Genomic DNA, 19001 nt, shown 5'->3' with positions numbered 1-19001 from the left:
CTGAAAAGCAATGGGCAACATGTTATATATGTAATTTATCAATTATCACTACAAAATGTGTAAAAACACATTTACTGGTTTGTAGTCAGTAGGTGAAGAAACCTGTTTGGAAAATTTCTTTAAACACCAAGAAACTGAAATTCTCCCTGTTTTCATATCATCGTACATGTATCTCTCAGTAGCATCTCTGTGCGGTAGGCTATACTGTAGCTCTTCTCCTAAACCCCTCTCCAGTCACCACACTCCAAAAAATGTTGCGTTGTTTGAATGGCCCAAGTGCTGGGTTGCAGTCATTGGGCCACTTAGTTGGGTTGTTTTCTTTAAAAAAATCTAGGTTGGGTTCTTGATGCTGTGTTCTTGCAATATGATGCAGCGGGTCAGATAAGAAAACTGTAGGAGTGGCTTAGTAGGGTTGTGGCGTTCAGATAGTAATTTTTGGCCATCCATGAGAGTAAATGTCATTCCGGTTAATCTGTTCTGTTGTATTGTTATCATATATTAAGGTTAAACACCAACACTTTTGTAGCTTTAACCCCACCTAGAGTTGACCGAAGCACTAAGTAACATAATAAAAAAATCCCCAGTTTTATATTGCATCCGCCGAAGTCGCACTTACGCATTTGTGGTGAAAGGTGGCAGAGCTAGAGCGGTGTTTGTCAGACCATGAGACATTCCGAAAATCGGTCTACTTACGAAAACATCTGTAGCATCCAAAGGGGAGACTCTCACGAACATGATGGTGTTCTCCGTTTTGCTCTACGACCCCCACAAGTGTTACGGGACTCGTCTGAAGGTAACCAGTACCAGTTTAAAATAATGAATGCAAGTATGAAGGTAGTTTTGTGCCTACCCTAAACAGGGTTCAATATGTGCAACAAAATATATACAGTATATATTTCCTAAGCTTTCTTATATCTCCTAGATATAGGACACCCACTGCAAAACCTGGTTTCTTCTTATTTATTTGTTGACTGTCTTTTTTGCCATTTGCCATTTTTTTGCCATTGTTATTCAATGCGTTTCTCTGGTCTATTAGTAAAGGTCAAATTCAATAATTTATCAAATCTAATGTTTTATACCTAAAGGAGTCCTAAAATTCAAAATGAAATAGCTAAATTATCCATTGTATGGCCATCTTAAAACAATTCCACACTGTATGTTGGTTTAGAACCCCCCCCGCGCCCCCAACGACATAGACATTTAAGAATTAATGAGTCTTACACAAGTATATGAGATCTTAAAGAGCCTATGCATATCCCAATGTTGGGAGAGTTACCATTTGTTACAATATGTACATAATAATTTTATTCATTGTATATTAAATATGTAATGTGAAAGCCACGCCCCTAACAGGCCACGCCTCCTGAAAATAACCTATGGATTACATTAAATAAGAGCAAGCATGAAAAGTTAACCCAGCATGAAAGTGAATAAAAAAACAACTGATGGTTAAATAACCCGCGTTTAGGTAATCCAAATAACCCAACATGTTGGGTTATTCACGCAACCCAAATGGCTGGCTCAAAATAACCAAGTGTGTGTTCTGTCCAATATTTACCCAGCGCTAGGTGACCAAATAACCCAAATTGCGTTGTTTTTAACCCAGCATTTTTTTTGTGCACTCTCCACAGCACAGCCACTCGCACAAGGTGCCCTGTTGCCTGGCAACAGCTCGCCTCATCACTAAAATCCCCAAATCTCCCAAAAGTTATACAATTACAGTTGGTGGTGTGGAGGTGTTGGGGAGTACAGTACATAATAGGGATCGGGTTATTGTTTCTACAGCACTAAAAGGATAAAGGATGTGTGTCTAAAACAAGCAGTGAGTGAGTGAGTGACTGAATGGGGAAATCCCAGCTAGCAGATCCTACTACCACAAACAGACACAGTCACTGTGATGTCATCAGGATCCTGCTCCATTTGTGTTTGGCCCAAGCTCTGTTTTTCCACTCCCTTGGAAAGCCATATGACTCAGATTTCAGTCTGCCCATAGATTAAGACAACAGGGTGTGAGTCTGTGTACGTGTGAGCGTGTGTTAACATGAACAATAATCAAAATATGGACCGCCACACTGTGCACTATGAACTCTCTGGTCGGTGCTCCTGGTCTTGGAGCATTACAGCTATCTACTCTAAGGCCAATGTTTTACACAATAAACATTTTCCCGAACGTGCCCCTTCTTGAGGTAAATAAATCTCACAGTCACAATCCCACCTACTGTACAGCATATGCACCCCTTCAACTACCCTCCTCCCTCCTTCCCTCTACTGTCTTCCTGTGCAATATATCCATCATTTATTAATACATTCTAAAAATTCCTCTTTAGCTAATTGACTGGGAAAGTTTATTTCAAACAAAAGCTTTTAAAAGAGAAAGATATAATTAAGTTGCCGGGATCTCTCTGTCCCCTCCTTGTCCAGGGGGCCAGTCTGGGGGCCTGGGGGACGTGTGCTACTCTGTGCTACTCTATGTAGTGTCAGGGAGTCACATACACCCATGTTTAAAGTAGAGGTGAGCTGGGTAGGCAGGCAGGCAGCGTTACGTAAAGCCTCCCTCTGCACAGGCTTTTTGCAGCAGACGCTGTGTCCTTGCTTGGGCTGCTTCAAGGTTCCCATAAGGACAGGCTGTTAAGAAGTTGGGAAGGACAGGGCCCCTGTAATATGATGGCTGAGAGGGAGCGCTGTGATGAGACTGCGCCTGCCTTGGAATTTGAATTCTCCGATAGACAGGCTCATGCATCAATCCCTCAGCTTACAAAGACAAACCACTAACCTTCACCAGGCCGGGGACTCGTCAGGAATGAGTGGCATTTTCACTTAGCCTGGACGGCTTTTTTCTCCCCCAGATCTAAGCTCTGCTCTGCTCTCAGTCCCTCCACATAACCTGGTTAAAATAAGACACAGTTAAGTAACACTCCCCAGTCCACAAATATCCTCTGGTGTTTCTGACATCATAATCGGACTTTAACCTTTAACCTTCAACTCCTAGCTGTGCTCTTCAGGACTGACCCTCATGACCAGGACACAGACAAAAACAGGTAGCCTAATGTATTAGCAGCTAACTAACTAGTAACTACACAAGACTAAGTAGCTAACTAGAAGACTTTGGGATAGTCATTATCAAATTCTGTAATTATCAAATGGTGTTATATTGTAGGTCATACTGTAAGTTGTTGAACAGTGTGTCTTTGTTTACAATAACATTATCTTTCCTTTCTGAAGGCCATTTATTGGTCTCCTATTTTCATCCTCTTATTGTGATTTCAAACTGATTGTACACACACCAGTAGCCTATTTGTTGTATCTACTTTGTAAAGCAATGTGAGTCATGTTTTGATGTATCGTAGCCTATAACTACTTCAGTTAGAAACAATGTATTCTACTGTATTCATGAGTGTATTTTCCTGTTTCATCTACAGTGCACCCACACACTACCATGCCAGTGGCATTAGCCTGCCCAACTGGCAGTGCTGCAATAGCCACACACACAGTAGGAGAAGCCATCTGCAGCACCTCCACAGCCTGAGGCCACCATCTCAACTTCAGGAGCAGGGAGGGAAAGTCAACTCTGCTCTGCTCCTCTGTTGTGACCACCCCAACCAACCCAAGGAGACAGTCAGGTCGACTCACATCAGCTTGTAGGTTTGGGCTTCTTCAGACTACAACAAAACATGGCCTTTATATCCAAATATCATCAGTAGTAAGGAACGACAGACCAATGGCCACGCACATTATGTTTGGCCTGTGTATGTAACAGTACAAGGTAACTGTGTTCTCTTTTGTTGCCCCTGCTTTTGATCGTCACAGTTAGGTTCCACAGCTGTTGTTTCTGAAATTGGGTGCCATGCTTTCATGTGGGTGACATGCTTAATTTATCTAACCTGCATCTCTCCCCTGTCTCCGTGGATCACTTTGGGAGTAATTTCAGCAAAGTATAAATCATTTACAGCAATTGCAAACGATAAGAATCAATGTGTGTGGATAATTGAGCGGCCCTGTCAGTGCTCCAAGGCCAGGGTGCAGGAGGGTTGAGGTGGGGAGGTGAGTAAGGTGGGAGGGGGGATGGGGAGGTGAGGTGGGAGAGGAAGAGTTATCCAACAGATGAGCCAGACAGCCAGCGCCAGTCAGTATCTCAAAGGGCTGCCTGCCTGATCCAGCCTCCCTCCAACTTTCATCCCTCCATTTCGTCATTCACCCCTGCCTGCCTCCAGGAGCCACAGCAATAAAAAAGCATTTAGCTGCTCCTGCCATATCATCAAAATGAGTCCCATTGACTTTGGTTCCATCCCTCCCTTCCACACCACTCCCGGATTGGAGTAGATAGCCTAGGAGAGTTGGTGTGATGAGTTGAAAGCATGACCGACATGACATTGTATTTCTACATCACTAATTCAACATCTTGGCCTATTGTTAGCAGGGATTGGAACCGGTTCTGGGAACAGAACCAAAAAACGGAAAATAACAAAATTTTTACAGGAACAGAATCAGAACCAGAAGTGAACGTGATCTATACTATTCCGGAACAGAGCCATCATTTTAAAAGCATGGGGACTGGTTAATAATGTTATTTTACATTCCAGACTTCCAGTCCCACAAAATACACAACAAAGCGCCTATGCAAAGCCCTCACTCTGTCACTCAGAAACATATTCCAGTGTCTGCCTGCCAGATTAAAATCTTTGCCTGTGCGTGTGTAGGCTACCTGCCCCTCCCCCTCCGAAGCATAGGCTACTCTAGCCTATTTACGTTTCAAGCGTGATCCAGAAATTAGGAAGAGAGATTTTACATTTTTATTTTTAAAACCTTTATTTAACTAGGCATGTCAGTTAAGAACAAATTCTTATTTGCAATGATGGCCTACCCTGGCTAAACCCTCCCCTAACCCGGACGGCGCTGGGCCAATTGTGCGCCGCCCTATGGAACTCCTGATCACGGCCGGTTGTGATACAGCCCGGGATCAAACCAGGGTCTGTAGTGACACCTCTAGCACTGAGATGCAGTGCCTTAGACCGCTGCGCCACTTGGGAGAGAAGAATGGATTCACTTTTTCAATGCTATTTAAGGATACTATAGTTATCATGTTTCACATTGGATTTATTAACTACAAAAATGTAAGACGTGTTTTTAAATCTGGTGTCACTCTTCATACACAAGCTTGTTAGCTAGTTAGCTAGCTCTGGGCCAACGTTAAACCAACTCTCAGAAGTTCAAAGACATCGAAGGTTCCGCCATAGAGGTTGTTCCTTCGTACGTAGGTATAATTCTGAGGGCCTAATTCAGATAATGCATGTCATAACAAGATGCCCAGCGCTTCAAGCCAAGCCTCCTCCTTCACCCTCTCTTCCACCAACAAAATGTCCCCTATAGTTGTCTGTCCATGTAAACAACTATAGCTTGCCCGCTCCATAGCAAGCTGCTCTATCCGCACTGATTGCTGAAGTAATTTAATGTTGATCTAAATTGTTTTTTTTAAAGAATCTGAGGCTTAACCTTTTACGACTGTGGGCTAAATCAGGGCCACACAGAGTGTTTCTTGCTAGTCCTAAACAAATCTACTTTGAAATAAAAGTATACACCTCACACACATGGTTATGGGCCTAAAAAAGAATACTTCTGTACCACATCAGATATAGAGATGAAATGTATTACATTTTGAGTTTGCATCCCAATATTACACTTTATATACATTGTACTGGCTGCTCAGGAGGGAAAAGGGAAGTCAGATCTGTGGAAGACATTTGACTTAGTTGTAGATGCTACTGGAGCTCAAGAAAATGGAGAGTATAGGAGCAACTTTGTGTGAGAATTATGTGTGCCAAACAGTTGCTGTTAGATTACAATATTATATATTTTTCTGACCATTTGGAACAGTGTAAACAACACTAAATAAATAAGTGTACCAGAGAGTCTGTCCTAACGAAAAACAAAAGATATACAGAGTACCAGTCAAAAGTTTGGACACACCTACTCATTCAAGGGTATTTCTTAATATTTACTATTTTCTCCATTGTAGAATAGTAGTGAAGACATCAAAACTTTTAAATAACACATATGAAATCATGTAATAACCAAAAAAGTGTTAAACTAATCTTAAATATATTTTATATTTGAGATTCTTAAAAGTGGCCAACCTTTGCCTTGATGACAGCTTTGCACACTCTTGGCATTCTCTCAACCAGCATCATGAGGTAGTCACCTGGAATGATTTCATTTAACAGGTGTGCCTTATTTAAAGATAATCTGTGGAATTTCTTTCCTTCTTAATGTATTTGAGCCAATCAGTTGTGTTGTGACAAGGTAGGGTTGTTATACTGCCCTATTTGGTAAAATACCAAGTCCATATTATGGCAAGAACAGCTCAAATAAGCAAAGAGAAACAACAGGCCATCATTACTTTAAGACATGAAGGTCAGTCAATCCGGAAAATGTCAGAAATTGCAACCCGAATAAATTCATCACAGAGTTCAAGTAACAGACACATCTCAACATTAACTGTTCATAGGAGACTGCATGAATCAGGCCTTCATATTCTAATTGCTGCAATTAAACCACTACTAGAGGACACCAATAATAAGAAGAGACTTGTCGTGTCTTTGTGAGACACAGAGTAGGTGAACAGATGATCTCCACATGTGTGGTTCCCACCGTGAAGCATGGAGGAGGAGGTGTGATGGTGCTTTGCTGGTGACACTGTCTGTTATTTATTTTGAATTCAAGGCACACTTTAACAGCATGGCTACCACAGCATTCTACAGCGATACGCCATCCCATCTGGTTGGCACTTTGTGGGAATGCCATTTGTTTTTCAACAGGACCATGACCCAGCACACCTCCAGGCTGTATAAGGGCTATTTGACCATAAGGAGAGTGATGGAGTGCTGCATCAGTAGACCTGGCCTCCACAATCACCCGACCTCAACCCAACTGAGATGGTTTGGGATAAGTTGGACCGCAGAGTGAAGGAAAAGCAGCCAACAAGGGCTCAGCATATGTGGTAACTCTTTCAAGACTGTTGGGAAAGCATTCCAGGTGAAGCTGGTTGAGAGAATGACAAGCGTGTATGAAGCTGTCATCAAGGCAAAGGGTGGCTACTTTGAAGAATCAAAATCTAAAATATATTTTTACTTGTTTAACACTACATGATTCTACATGATTCTATATGTGTTATTTCATGTTATTTCATGTTGATGTCTTCACTTTTATTCTACAATGTAGAAAATAGTAAAAATAAAGAAAAACCCTTGAATGAGTCGGTGTGTCCAAACTTTTGACTGGTACTGAATAAAGCCTTTATTACAGAAGACTAAAAACTGTTGCATGCTTTTGAATTGCGATTGATTTATTGTTTAGGATAATTATCCAAAGCTCCCTTTGTAATTTAATTTTAAAACTAAAATGATTGATTGAATTTAAATCATGAATGACTCATAATGCTGTGTGATGACATGAATGAATGATTGATACATTAGCCTATAGAAGTATTGAAATAAAGGGCTAAGCAATGAAAATTACACTTATTGCTGACGATCATAATTATCATTTTTATAATGACAATAAGAAGCAGATCAAGAAAAAGGAGGGTATAAGAGCATGAGCTACGTGCATATTATGTGTGACAAACAGATGCTGTTAGATTACAATATTATTTTTCTGCCTGATTGGAACAGTGAAAACAACACTAAATAAATTATAAGCAATACCAGTCTGTTTTAATGAAATACAATTGTAAAACCTTGATTTTAGCATAGCAAAGATTATAAACAGGCGAATCTGGGAAATTGCTTTATCTGACATTTTGCCGTTGCATGAGCCTTGGTGCTCACGGAATCAGGAGGCTATCAAACAATCACTCAAACAGGCAACATAAGCAATGTATGTCTTATTTCTGTAGATTTTTATGGATGATTTATAAAGCCAGGCACATTTAAGAGTTAGGCTATTAATTATAGACCTAATTAATTTGGGATTTTCTCTCTCCTCAATTTTCTTAGACAATAAGGCAAGGGCTGTTTCCTCTTCTCGGTTACTGCTGCATCCACCGCATTGTTCTCAACCCCAATATGCTGGTTAACTTTCCTATTATGCACATAGCAACATTGGGATAGGCGCCAATTTTCCACACATTGAAGATTATGTTTCAGAACCGCGGACAGCGACAATATCCAACGCGGAGAAAAACGCATTTGTTATAAAATATGAGATTTATTTGTGTTCCACCATTATTTTTACATATTATAACCATATACAATTTCAGTATCACGTCTTAGAGTGATGAACTGTGCCATCCCTGTGGCCTCTGCAATGGATTAGTCCACTGAGACAGGGATGAATCAAACAGGTGTCTCGTGCACCATGAAAAAACAAATTTGCGACTGATCGACTTAAGAAATCTCGGTCAACCAACAGCCTATCGACCAAACAATCAACCAGTCGACAAAATTGGGTTAGCCCTAATTTTAATACATACACTACAGCAAAGATAGTGCATTAATTGCAAAAACTGGAACAACACTGTAACATCCATTTTCGGGGAAGACACAACCTTGATCTGCTAGACCAGGGTCCAGAGTCCAGTCTTGTGACTATTCAGCAGACGTAACATAATTTGCATAGTTCTAATTTAAATATCCTCTGATTCTGTGGTGGGATACTGCACATCAATCATCATCATAGACAACAACCCACGGTTACAGCAAAACAAATTGTGTAGAGTACAGTACACTAGCTCAGTGTAGGAGGAATATGGCTGGCATGTGCACCAGATTAGCCTATTCAAGAGCAAGAACATGTTAAATGTGGAGGTTTTAGTTATCTATGGCTCCAGTACAGAGGACTCTACGCAGCTACCGTTGAACATCCTGTACAAGATCAGGTCAAATAATTAAGTAGCTGAAACAATCCACAAAGGGAGGGCTAAAAGCCAGAGCCCCAGACAGGCTGAGTATTTAAACTTTTCAAAAGTCAGCCAAGTTCACTTCAACAACACTCAGGCCTATATTTGACTAATCCACCCAAGTCTGCTGTAAAAGTAGACCTAGTACACAATTGAATGTGTTGATGTGTTCCAAATGATGAAAAGTAAACAGGTTTGTTGTTGGGAGGGAAGTTTTGCCAGGGTGGCTAAGCACACCTAAAATAACAGTGAGGTCATGCCCTCTCTCTCCCCTGTGACTCCGCTGGCCAACCTTCAACCCCTGACTTTTTGCCTTTCCACCGATCCCATGGTCAAATAGCCTCTGCAGAGTCCCCAAAAATTGAATGTTCCGGTTTTCAGGGGAAATGGAAAGAGAGCCTGTGACAGGACTTCCGCATTTGGGAGTTAACAAGGCGGCACTCCATATTAACTCCTCCTCCACATTTATTGGATTGGCTGAAGAGTGCAGAAGAGAATGTTCCCTGCCATTTTTTTTATAATCAAGACAAGTATGTGGGGGATCTAGTTTAAGGCGTTTCTTTCATGCCTGCTACATTAGGTTAATGGTCAAATGCAGCTAGAGGACATCTGGTGATGACTACTCCAAACAGTGGAATAGTTCAAATCCATTCTGCCTGTCAATTGTCAGTAGCCTACTGCTGAGATATTGAATTAAACCATAGCAAACTAAAGAATATATAAGATGTAGATAACTTAATAATAATAATAATAATGATAATAACAATAATAATGCAGTAGTAATACAATGTCACCAGTATGTTCTGTGTAGAAATCCACAAGGCTAATTTACAATCTGTTTTAATGAACTGAATATTGAAAACTCAAAAAATTAAGTGACTAAACTTAGCTATGTAGGCCTACATTATCCCAGACACTGTGCCAATGATGAATGAACATTTGAGAAATGCAATGCCAGACATTTTGTCACCTTTGACAAGGAACAAGGAAGCACAACAGATTAATTGAAAATCATCAGCATCCAGTTTTAACTATGAAGCATTATAATGCATTTATAATGTTAAACTACACCAAACAAAACTCTGAAATTATGACTCATTTGGCTACAATGGAGCAGCCTACGAAAGAGCCAAATTGATGTTGACAGTCATAATATCAATACAGGGCCTATTTACTAATGCTCATAGAAATAATATTCATTATCTGTATTAGTAGGCAGTGGCTATGCGCCTTTTACATAGTAGTAGTCCTATGCAGCATTTTAATGCAGGTTAAACTGAACATATGTATTTGTGGCCTATCATTTTGTAGGCTATAATTTTTACACGTAGGCTAGACTACAGCGAGGACAGTGCAACAATTGTAACAACAAACACTATAACAACAAATTAACAGTGTCACAACAATGAATGGACAATATAACAATGTGAGAAAAATACGGAATCACAAAGTAGCCAGCACGAACAAGCTACATGATTCGTATTGAGTCATTAGATTTAGGCGACATAACATTGGCGCTTTCCATGGCAAATAGCTATTACATGTCTACGTGCGGTAATGCGTTTTTATAAAATCGACAAGGAAATAATCTCAAACTGGCTATAATGTAACCCCGATGCCATTTAACAAAATGGAAACGACATTACCACAGCACTGGCTGGTTTATTACGACTTCTTTACGCAGCGTTTTCACACCGCTATGAGCCCAGAGACTAAGGCTCGAGACACAAACATCATTCAATCCTCAAAAACATGCTGTAAAAATGTTAAATCCATGACACACACCCCGTTTGTGCCTTCGCGGATTTTTACAGAGTCGTTAATTTTACAGCCTATTCTGTACATTTAGCTCGGCACGTACCTGCTTGGGTTTGTCTACCCCTCTAGCTGACAGTGGACCCCACTCAAGCGAAAAGGTGCATTATCATTCGAAAGGAGGAAATCCTTCGGATAGTCTCGGTGAAAAGGTCGGATTTCTCGAACGCGGGTTAATTATGAAAAATTGATGATTTATTCCAAAATGCCTCGGGTTTTGATCGAAGTGATCAGGCTCTGCGACCTGTAGTCGAATCTGACGGAATTGCTTATTCTCGGAATCCCCTTGCGCTCGAGCACTCAGCAGAGGCGACACTCCTCCTCTCTGCCACTGACACCCCCCCTTAAAGGAGCCGTTTAAAGGAGCAGTGGCATTATCAACCTGTCCCTGCCCCTCTCCAAATGTATCGTTGGACTTCGTGAAAACCTTTGCGGTTTATTGTGTTTAAAAGTAGTATACAATCAGTTTTATAGCCTATGGTTTATAGACACTTAAATAATGTGTTTATTAATGTTGTATACATAATTATCAAATAATTAACTGTCTATAAATTGGGCCTACTTACAAACTCTTTGCAACCTCTGAAAGACAGCAAGGATGAGATAAAGTGAAATAGAATGAAAATGTAACAATCAGCAACAACAAAAAATAGCACAATCAGGTTTTTATATTAATGGTTGTATTACATTATACTGATAGTCTGGGCAGTTTAGTACAGCATGTTGTAAATTTCCACGATTACTTAGGCGTAGCTCTTTTTTTCTGTGACATAATCTCTGTGGTATCTACTATGATGGCCCACAGACAGTCTTCTATCTCATTTGGCCTTGAACAAAATGTCTCAGAGGACCTGGGGAACATCTCTGTTTTCTGTCATGAATAAAAACACAACATAACCTACTTCTCTTCTGCACAGCCCTTCTTCCAGAGAAACTCTTTTTATTTTTAGACTGGGGGCCTGGAGGGTGAGAGTGTGGGTGTGTAGGGGGGCAATGCAGTTCTCCCACCACACTGATTTTCACTATTGTTTTAATTCCATGTTATTGGTTAGACAGATCTTCAACAGGACACATACATACACGCACACAGGTGCACACGCACGCACATGCGCACGCACACACACACACACACACACACACACACACACACACACACACACACACACACACACACACACACACACACACACACACACACACACACACACACACACACACACACACACACACACACACACACACACACACACACACACACACACACACACACACACACACACACACACACACACACACACACACACACACACACACACACATTTAGGTTAACCAATGGATAATGTGCCTCATAACTGAATGTAACCTCGCCATAATGGTTAAACAGTAATTTATTTCAATGTCAGTTTAATAAACAGAACTGACACTCAACTTGTCACTGAGATAAATTGTATAGCACTTTACAAGGTCATTGTTCACGGCATGTTTACCTTTAATTAGCATTTTACAGTGTAACTGAGGTTAATGTAGGACTCAGAGACGAAAGTTCAATCCAAATTGGCACTCATATCAACCTTGTATTGTCTAAATTGATGGCTTTTTATTGTCACTGTCTGACTAGATACTACACATGAAAACAGGCTTAACTTTGATATCCTTTTGTGCTATTTATTTTGTCTACCGAAATGTGCACCATACATCTAGAATGTTCTTCTTGACCACTGAGATGTCAGCCTTTAGGTTCGGGGGAGCAAACGGCCTCAGCAATTTACGTTATCTACCCTCGTAACCTCTGAACTTAAATGACCTTTCATCTTTGAACTTTGACCTCAAATGCCACATGAATGGAGATACAATATCCTCCCTTTATTCCTTCCCCCACCAAAATTCCCCTGACCTCTGCCCCCAAGCTTTTCACAGAAATGTGGTTCACAGAACTTCCACCTTTGACCCTAAGGGAAGGACAGCCCGTGGCTGTTTTTGTGGCTGTATGAAGAAGTCTGCATGTAACACAGTAATCCTGAAAAGGATCACACACACAAAACAAAGCCTCTGGTAACAGACACAATGCTTTGTGTGTTACATTCTACAGTGGAAGTGGTAAGGGTAAAGTCTGTCAGGGCAGCCATGAGGATAACTGTGAAGTTAGTAGAAGTGTGGCGATTCTGACAAACAACAAAAGACAGAAAAGAGGAGAACGCATGGCGCATTTAAGAGGGCTGGTTAACAAGGCGTTTAAGGGCCTTTTGTAAATGCACTCTGATGTTTTACTGGACACACTAGTTAAAATTTTGTTAACACCCAAGATTACTTACTCTGTCATGCAGAATAACCAAAAGTAGTAGGTTTGGATGTTGTATCATGAGACATTACCAAAATAACCGTGGTACCAAAGAAAGCAATACAAGAATGCTGTATAGCCGGTGTGATGATGAACAATAAAAGATTAATACAAAATGAAATTTAAACAAATTGAAATGTGAAAATCACATAAAGATAATTGGTATCCTCATGTAGAATTGTATCAGTCTTTCTCTAATTAACAAACTGCCTGCTCATCAATTAATTAAAACTTGAAGAAAGTAGTCAACCTACCAATGTCAAAAAGACAAATTGCTAAAGAAAATTAACTAGCCTGGTTATTTTCCAAGTCTAAACTGTGGAATTTCTCATCCATAAAATACTTGAAAATAGCCATTCAACTGTGATTCACCTTATACATGAGCAAGGGTTCAGTGAGCAGTTACTGGGGCAGATTATTATCAGAATTTTATTTTCTTTCATCCAGGAATTAAATAATCCAATCAACCCCCCAGTCCCTCAAATATTTTTTTATACAATTTCATTCCAGCAGAACATTTCAATGAAAAGACAAAATGAGACCTAGAATGATATGAATCCCAGTGCAAAGTTCTATGGTGCTCCACGGCTGTTCTCCTGGACCCAGTAGTGCAAATAGAAGAGAGTTTAGATTCAGACGCCTGATTGTCTCTGAGGGAGAGAGCCAGAGTGTCAGCAGACATTAACCCATGACCTTTAACCTCTACTCCCCAATTTCATCCAGAACGTCTCCTAAGGTTTGGAGTGGAGGGAGGTTGGAAGGGCAGGCAGGTGCGAACTGGGATAGGAGCAGGACTGTTGGAAGTCACACTATACTGTAACCTTTGGACTCAAATGAGTAAATAATGGTTGTTAGGGTCTCATGTATAGAAATAGAATGGATAGAGCTGTACTTTGACCTTTGTACCGGAGTTAGCAAAAGCCTGGGTATGGAAATATAATATATTGAGGTACTGTTTTTTTTTTCAAACAGAACCTATTTAAATTTGTCTGGAATTTAAAACTTACTGAGTGACTAACTGTATCAATTTCAAGCCATTTGATTTTTTTGTCACCCTATTTCTACAGTTCTAGATCCAACAAGGAGAAGATTACTCATTAAAAAGTTAAACTGACTTTATTGGTGCAACAAACAAAGAACAGGAAGGAGAAAGGCTAACCTCTGTTCAGAGTAAACACACAAAGATGATATAACACTGACTAGCAGAGATGCTTCACATTCATCTAGAATTGATATGTTCTGAAATGTTTTCATACATACACTGACCGGCGTCTGATGAAGCAAATGCTACGCTACAGGACTGTTTCGCTAGCACAGACTGGAATACGTTCCGAGATTCATCCGATAAAATTGAGATGTTTACCACATCAGTCACTGTTCATGAATAAGTGTATCAACAACGTCGTCCCCAGTGAACATACTTTACATACAATTCCCAACCAGAAGCCATGGATTACAGACAACACCCACACTGAGCTAAAGGCCAGAGCTGCCGCTTTCAAGGAGCGGGACACTAATCCAGACGTTTATAAGAAATCCCGCTACGACCTCCAAAGAGCCATCAAACAGGCAAAGCGTCAATACAGGACTAAGATCAAATCCTACTACGTCGGCTCTTATGCTCGTTAGATGTGGCAGGGCTTGCAAACTATCACAGATTACAAAGGGAAACCCAGCCGCGAGTTGCCCTCCGACTCAAGCCTAGCAAACGAGCCAAATGCCTTCTAGGCTCGCTTCGAGGCAAGCAATTACAAAGGGAAACACACCGACGCATGTCTTGTATTCAAGATCCTAAATGGACTGGCTCCCCCTCAACTCGGTATTTTTGTTAAACAGAAAACCCAAACATATGGCAGCAGATCCACAAGGTCTGCCATGAGATGTGACTATATAGTTCCTTAAGGAAAAGCACCTTTAGTAAATCCGCTTTCTCTGTGAGAGCTTCCCATGTCTGGAATACACTGCCATCAGACACACATAACTGCACCACCTATCATACTTTCACAAAATGTATGAATACATGGCTAAAGGTCAATCAGATTTGTGATCATAATCCCTAGCTGTGTATTGCCGCTTTCCATGTTGTCTGTTGTCTGTAGCTTGTGAGGTGTGGAAACACTTTGTTGCTTTTATGAATTTTGTCTTGCTGCTTTTTGTTCTATGTTTCTCTGTCTGTATGCTACATCTTGCTTGTCCTATGTTGCTCTGTCTGTATGCTATGTCTTGCCCTATGTTGCTCTGCGTGTGCTCACTGCGCAATGATTGTCTATATTGTAATTGTTTTTAATAACCTGCCCAGGGACTGCAGTTGAAAATTAGCCGGCTGGGTAAAACTGGCACTTTTACTGAAACGTTGATTAATGTGCACTGTCCCTGTAAAAATAAAATAAACTCAAACTCAATACTGAACCATGCATGAGAGTACCAGCTGTTCTGGACGACAGTGTGATTTTTCTCTTCATAGCCGATGTGAGTAAGACCTTTAAACAGGTTAACATTCACAAGGCCCTGGGGCCAAATGGATTACCAGGACGTGTACTCAGAGCATGCGCTATGAAGTGCCTTCACTGATATTTTCAACCTCTCCCTGACCCAGTCTGTAATACCTACATATTTCAATCAGACCACCATAGTTCCTGTGCCCAAGAACACCAAAGTAACGATATATCAAATTAATTTGATTTATTCTAATGTACTGTATGTTTTAGCACAATATTTATTTTTAGTTTTTATGACTGTTTTTGTCCACTTGTTCTCATGTTGTGTTTTTGGTCTCTTCTCATTCACTCCTTCTGTGCTGTATGTACCTTGCCATTTACTCACACACACCAATCCCCTCTCCCTGCCACTCACAACTACAAAGATGAGAGCTCTGACAAGCGGTTTCAACCCGCTATTTGCATTTGAGGTTTGGTCCAACATAATTGGTCATATGGACACCGAAACACATTGAGACATTATTTTACTGTAATAGAGGAGAAGTTAACCTTTCTAACAATACCGTTTTTTTGTCTCAACTACTCAAATTGTGAGCAGAGCAGACACTACTAAAACAGGAGTATCAATGAACATTGATTCTGGAAAATTAATTATCAGTTTGTCGTGTGTGGTACCACGTACCGCTCGCAGAATTTTAGCCAAAGACTGATATACCAGCTGTCTAGTCTGTGTTATATAAATGTGAAATATGCATAAAACACAATAATATATGGAATTGGAAATTTGTTCTCATTTTGAGAAATAAGGTAGGCCACTTGATTTCAACATCTGAACAAAGTGGACAGGCTAGCATAGTGTTCCAACAGTTAGCGACAGACAGAAGGGTGTGTTAATAACAATTAAACTGTGCTACCTTGTTAGCTAATAAAAATATCAAAGTTGGCTAAACTTGAAATGTAAAGAAAAGCTGGCTACTCACTAGCACATGGGCTTGTGCTTGAGAAATTGTTTATGTGACTGGTGTTAATTTTCTACAATGCTGCTACAAGAAGTGAGTCATTATTAGTGAATGTGCATTATGCATGGCTCTAGTTAAATTTGTAACGAAAAACACATTTTAATAGACAGACTTGAAAGCCAGATCAGTGATTATTGCAAAATAAGCAGGTTAAACTATTTTGATAAAATAACTACAGTATTAGTGGGTCTAATGGTTGTGGAAGGCTTATATTTAGCCTAGGTATAATTTCAAGCCCTGAATTCATTAGATTATTTCTGCTGTTTGAAATGCAGTGTATTTGACCTTAATTTGACTTTTTTATTTAAAGAAAACATATGTCACGCTGGTATAAAGGATTTGGAGACAGGCGCAGAAATACAAATAGGGTTTTTAATACACCCAAAACAAAAGTATACAAGAACACTGAGCTGTACCCAAACAAAAGTGTGAGGGGAAACCTTGTTGAACATCCTTGAACATCCCAAACATCCTGGACCCACTCCAATTCGTATACCGCCCCAACAGATCCACATATGGCGCAATCTCTATTGCACTCCACACTGTCCTCTCCTACCTGGACAAGAGGAACACCTATGTTAGAATGCTGTTCATTGACTACAGCTCAGCATTCAACACCATAGTTCCCTCCAAGCTCATCACTAAGCTAAGGACCATGGGACTGAACTCCTCGCTCTGAAACTGGATCCTGGACTTCCTGATGGGCAGCCCCCAGTTGGTGAGGGTAGGCAACAACACATCTGCCACGCTGACCCTCAACAGGGGGGCCCCTCAGGGGTACGTTCTTAGTCCCCACCAGTACTCCCTGTTCATCTACAACTGCATGGCCGTGCACGTCTCCAACACCATCATAAAGTTTGCTGACGACCTGACGGTGTAAGGCGTGATCACTGATGACGATGAGAAAGTTTATAGGGAGGAGGTCAGTGACCTGGCAGTGTAGTGCCAGGACAACACCCTCTCTTTCAACATCAGCAACACAAAGGAGTTGATTGTGGACTACAGGAAACGGAGGGCCGATCACGCTCCCATCCACATCGGCATCGCTGTAGTGGAGCAGGTCGAAAGCTTCATGTTCCTCAGTGTCCACATCATTAAGGAATTAACATGGTCCACACACACCAACAAGGCACTACAATGCCTCTTCCCCCTCAGGAAGCTGAAAAGATTCAGCATGGGCCCTTAGATCCTCAAAAAGTTATACAGCTGCACCATTGAGAGCATCTTGACTGGCTACATCACCACTTGATATGGTAACTGCTTGGCATCCGACCACAATGCGCTAGAGATGGAATTGAGTATGACACAGTACATCACTGGGGCTGCACTCCCTGTCCTCCATATAATCTATTCCAGGTGATGTCACAGGAAAGCCCTAAAAATGGTCAAAGACTCCAGCCACCCAAGTGATAGACTGTTCTCTCTGCTACCGCACGGTAAGCGGTACCGATGCAACAAGTCTGGAACCAACAAGACCCTGAGCAGCTTCTAGCCCCAAGCCATAAGACGGTTAAATAGTTAACCAAATAGCTACCCAGACTATTTGCATTGACCCTTTTTGCGCTAACTCTTTAGACTCATCACATCAGCTGCTGCTACTATTTATTATCTATCCTGTTGCCTAGTCACGTTACCCCTACCTACACTGAGTGTACAAAACATTAGGAACACCTTCCTAATATGGATTGAACCGGTTTTGCCTTTAATTCGTCATGGCATGGACTACAAGTTGACGAAAGCATTCCACAGGGATGCTGACCCATGTTGACCACAATGCTTCCCACAGTTCTTGACACACATGCGAAACTGCTGAGCGTATAAACCCAGCAGCGTTGCCGATCTTGACACACACAAACCAGTTCACCTGGCACCTACTACCATACCCCGTTCAAAGGCACTTAAAACTTTTGTCTTGCCCATTCACCTTCGGAATGGCACACAAACACAATCCATGTCTCAAATGTTAAAAATCCTTCTTTAACCTGTCTTCTCTTCACTGCAGATCCTCTTAAGCTCTGTCCGGTTGGATGGGGAGGATTGCTATACAGCTATTTCCAGGTCTCTCCAGAGCTGTTCGATCGGGTGGCTGGGTCACTCACAGACATTCAGAGACTTGTTCCGAAGCCACTCCTGCATTGTCTTTGTCATGCCCTGACCTTAGAGTGCCTTTTTATGTCTCTATTTTGTTTTGGTCAGGGTGTGATTTGGGTGGGCATTCTATGTTCTTTATTTCTTTGTTTCTGGTACCCAATCAGAGGCGGCTGTCTATCGTTGTCTCTAATTGGGGATCATACTTAGGCAGCCCTTTCCCTCCTTCTGTGTGGGATCTTGTCTTTGTTTGTGTGCAGGTAGTTTGCACAACAAAGCTATTCGGTCGTTGTATTCTTTATTGTTTTGTCTTTTCTAAAGTTTCACTTCATTAATAAATTATGTGGAACTCAAAGTATGCTGCGCCTTGGTCTCATCCTTCATCCAACGACACCCGTTACAGTCTTGGC

At 41.0% G+C, this 19001-nt stretch overlaps 1 protein-coding gene across 1 annotated transcript in view; it reads right to left on the bottom strand.

Annotated features, from left to right (window-relative positions):
• LOC135550664 (nuclear receptor-interacting protein 1-like) overlaps window positions 1-11011 on the bottom strand; it is a 63353-nt gene extending 52342 nt beyond the window's left edge. The window contains 2 exon segments of the mRNA XM_064981680.1: window positions 2774-2884; window positions 10755-11011. The gene's annotated coding sequence lies outside the window, so the exon portion shown is untranslated.
• Window positions 11012-19001: the final 7990 nt, after the last annotated feature.

This window comes from Oncorhynchus masou, chromosome 12 (assembly GCF_036934945.1).
Source record: "Oncorhynchus masou masou isolate Uvic2021 chromosome 12, UVic_Omas_1.1, whole genome shotgun sequence".
Taxonomy (NCBI): domain Eukaryota; kingdom Metazoa; phylum Chordata; class Actinopteri; order Salmoniformes; family Salmonidae; genus Oncorhynchus; species Oncorhynchus masou.
The sequence above is the reverse complement of the archived record's forward strand: the minus strand, read 5'-3'. Positions and strand labels throughout refer to the sequence as shown.